The following is a 4,525-nucleotide window of genomic DNA, read 5'->3' as shown; positions in this document are numbered from 1 at the left end:
TTTTAGGCCATCTTTTTAATTGTTATACACTGATTTTGGGGTCAGTAGTTTTGACATTGGAAGAGAATATTAATCAACTGTAAGTGTATCAGTTGATGTTACACAGGCCACACTAAGAACAAATGTATTGGTGAGGGCTGATTTATCAGTATCAGCGTATATGCCAGCCGATAAGTACAGTAAAGGCTCTGACACACCAACCCGACGGCCAACCTTCGGCAGAAAAGGGACCGCCTCCCCGAGTTGGTAGAAAAAGTACCTCGGAACGCACTTAAGATGGCTACTTGAGCGTACTTTCTGCGCGTGTGCAAGACGTAATATGTCTCCATAACAGCAGGGGGCGCTAATCTATACTGTCGCCCAAACAATGAAAAGCGGCAGCGGATTTGACGAATGCGTCACGTGTATGGAGGATGTATTTATTTGTTAATCAAATTGAATGTCCAAAGAGAAAATGAAGCATGATAAAATTAAAAACATTATTACTTTAATATGCTACTAGGAACAATCATGCCTTAATTGAATTAAAAAAAGAAAAGGAAATAAAAAAAGGCAAAGTAATAATATCTTTTGAATTTAGAATTTAGATTTAACATTTGAAGAAATGGGAAAAAAACAAATGTTAAATCAAAATGGAAAAAAGCCAAATGTTAAATCAAAATGGAAAAAAGCCAAATGTTAAAGCCAAATGTTAAATCAAAATGGGAAAAGTCAAATGTTAAATCAAAATGGGAAAAGTCAAATGTTAAATCAAAATGGGAAAAGTCAAATGTTAAATCAAAATGGGAAAAGTCCAATTTTAAGTCAAAATTGAAAAGCCAAATGTTAAATCAAAATGTGAATTTTAACTTGTTTTTCAGTTTCTTTTTCTTTTTTTAAATTCCATTATTGCATGCTTTTTCCTAGTAGCATAGTAAAATAATAATGTTTTTAATTTGATCATGCTTTGGTTTCTCTTTGGACTTTCAATTTGAATTATGATTAAATATATTGTCCATACACGGGGGTCTGGCTTCGCCGGAATTTCAAAGCCAGACCATGTGAAGGCTTCATCAGAAAACGGTCCATAGGCGGCGCCAGGGAGGGGCTTGGCGTTGCTCTAGCTACCCCTGGGATTCCCATAGCACCCCCTCAGCACCCAGAATAGAAATTGCTGTGGTGTAAAAAAATGAATATATATATATATATATCATTTATATTTAAAGAAAATAAATAAATACAGTAATAAAACAAACCGATTATTTTCAATACAACAACGTGGAGCAAACACAGATGACCCTTATAAGGTGGTACAAGCCTGGGTGATGGCCTTGCACAGCCAGTGAGACATATGCTGTTTTGAAAGTGTTCCCTATAGTGCATAAACCGCAACTGTGTGTGGCTGATGAACGTACTGTGACAATGCACGCGCCGGACACAAACAGTAAAAAGAAAGCCTCCTCTGCATCTCTGTCATGAGGCGGGGGGACGACGTAATTGGCAGCAATCACACTTTTGGCTGACGTCAGGGCAAGGAGAAGCGCCGTTTTCACTGACAGCAGCCAGAGAGAGGCTTATGCCAGGCTTGAAAGGAGGCTTCCCCTGAGCTCACAGCACCAAGTCTAGGTCCCATTGGGGGGTGAGAGAGCGTGCGGCGGGTTTCTGTTGCCCGACCCCCTTAAAATATGCTTTTTACCAGGGGGTGCGCAAAAACTGTCCTCTTCGTGGCAGGATGGGATGTCTGCTGCGTAGGCTTTGACTGTAGACGGAGCCAAATCATGATCCACTAATCTTTGGAGGAAGTCAACACGAGAGGCAGATGAGAGATCTGCACCCATCTCCGTGCACCAGCCCCCTGTGTAACATGTAGCAGAGAGGCTTTAGCGCCCTGGATGGCGCGCACCACTCCAGGGGCAAGGCTAGTCTCTGCAGCGTTCTTGCTCAGCAACCCGCCTCACAGCTGCTTGGATATCGCTGTGGGGAGTGGGGGGCGGGGGCGATGTCTGAACGACGCCACTCACAGAGAATGGCTGATAGTTTCTCCTCCTGGATGCACTCCAGAAGGCAAGGGATCAGAGGGACTGGGGAAAGCGTATAGGAGGGCTCTGGGTGGGAGAAGGCGTCTATGCCGAGGTGTGGATTGTCCCATGTGCTCAACGAAAACCACAGTGCGCACATTGTGTTTTCTCGTGAGGCAAACAGATCCACCTCTGCACCTTTGCACCTGCTCCATAACTTCTGACCATTAGTGAGATTCAATCTCCACTCGTTGTGAGAAGGCCCTCTCCCTGACACTAGGTCTGCTGCCCGGTTCAAAACCCAGGGTATGTAAACGGCCCTGAGGGACAGCAGATGACTGTGGGTCCACAGCAGAAAGCGTCTGGCTATTTCCAATAGCTGTTTATGAATGCTGCTGCCGTAACGTTGTCTGAGACATGTCTCCCCGCCACTGTGGTGAAGTGTATCAGACTTCAGCACCACGGACATTTCCAGGCAGTTTTGTTGGCAAGAGGTGGAGGTGAGTGTTCTCCTCCCATCGCCTGTGGCTTGTACATTCCCGTAAGATGTCCCTTGCCAAGGGTAACCCCGATTGCCCGGGGGTTTCCCCCGTATGCCAGGTCTGAGTGAAGAGAATTAGGGGTGGTCAGCATTCGCCACTTGTGGTGAATGAGATCGAGACTGTGGCAATGAAATGGATCTTCCTTATGTGGAGAGACGCATCACAGACAGCGTTGACACTGCGTGGCGTGGTGCGGGGAAGCAGTGGGATCAGTGCGTCTTGTCTTGGCACTGACAGCCTGGCTCTCATGACAGTCAAGTTTATGTCCAAGCCCAGATAAACTATCTATTGTGCGGGGACCAGTGAACCCTTTCGCCAGTCTATGGTAAAGCCCAGTATTTGCACTCCTCTAGCTCTGACGTTATGGCGTCTGTCTCTGCTTGAGATGACACTGTTGTCTCCAACACATCCCCAAGCGAGGCGAGGGGGAGGTGAACTGGAGTGTGAAGCGCATCTTTTAGCTTTTACGTCCATGAGTTCACGTGTGTCAGGCTATCCAAGCTGCGCTGTGTACTGAGAGCGGGCGCACGCATGTCTGTTTGTTGTTTATAGACATGGTCAGCAGGGAACGCGGAGCCTATTCTATGGCAAGCCCTTTTAACATTTAAAAGCTAAGTTCGACTATCCGGAATTAACATTGTAGATATCAATAACGTCATTATGACTAGTCGTAATTACATTTCGGATAGTTGGAATTGTCATTCAAGATATCTGTAACGTAATTGTGACTAGTCAAAACGACAGATAGAGATATCTGTATTTCAGTTTTGACTAGGCAAAACTGAATTACAGATATCTACAATGACGTCATTGAAAACGTTAATCAACGCGTCACACATCTTAAATGACAATTGCAGATATCTGTAATTCAGTTTTGACTATGCAAAATGAAAGTTAAAGATATCTCAAACGTCATTATGACTAGTGCAAATTACTGGGCATGACGTTGCTCTATTTTAGATACGTAATTTCCCCTCCCCGCCATAATCAAAGAAGTGGTAGATTAAGTAGAAGTTAAGTTACTTATTTCTGAGAACGGAAAGAGTCATGGCGTTGGCTTTAATAAAAAAAAACAAAAAAAAAACAGAAAATGGCATGCAGTTGAACGAGCCCTCACAGAGGGGATTTGTGGAGAGAGAGAACGTCGTTCTATTGAAAACTGTGAAACAAATCTCGGAAGAATTGAACATATGCGGAAAGTAACGCTGAATCCTCATTTCTTGCTGCCAGCTCCTGTCTTGCACGGGCTGCAGCATTAAAAAGACGATTAAAAGCGCCTTCGCCCTCTGGCTGCTCCGACATGGTGCTAATGTGCTAACTACACAACTAACAGGTGCTAGCTATGTGATTTGATGATTTGAACAATGCGCTCTGCTCCCGCCTGGGGGATGCGCGCCCAATTTGCATAAAGATATCTGCAACGTCATTTTGCCAAGTCAAAACTCTAATTCAAGACATCTGTAATTACATTTTGACTAGGCAGAATGAAAGTTAAAGATATCTCAAATTTCAGATATCTCTAATTAAAATTTATTTCAAGATATCTATATCTTGAAAATAGATATCTACTATTAAATTACAAATATCCCAAACTCCAGTTACAGATATCTACAACGTCATTTTGAGTAGTCATAATTCCAGTTACAGATATCTACAACGTCATTTCGCCTAGTCAAAACTTAATTTAAGATATCTGTAAAGGACCATATAGATATCTTGAATTGAGTTGAATTAAAGATATCTTGAACTGGAGTTATGACTAGTCAGTATCACATTGTAGATATCTCGAACTGGAATTACAGATATCTACAACTCAGTTGCGAATATCCGTAAATGACATAGTAGATATCTGCAACTGAACTGTAGATATCTGGAATGATAAACCACATACAAATGAATGGCAAACGTGATGTAATTTGTCCTAGGAAGAATGTCTTTGTGGATATCTGAAATTACAATTGTGGATAGGAAGAAAGTATTTGCGGA

This window comes from Etheostoma spectabile, unplaced genomic scaffold, assembly GCF_008692095.1.
Source record: "Etheostoma spectabile isolate EspeVRDwgs_2016 unplaced genomic scaffold, UIUC_Espe_1.0 scaffold00006390, whole genome shotgun sequence".
Lineage (NCBI taxonomy): Eukaryota > Metazoa > Chordata > Actinopteri > Perciformes > Percidae > Etheostoma > Etheostoma spectabile.
This window is presented reverse-complemented; position numbering follows the sequence as displayed.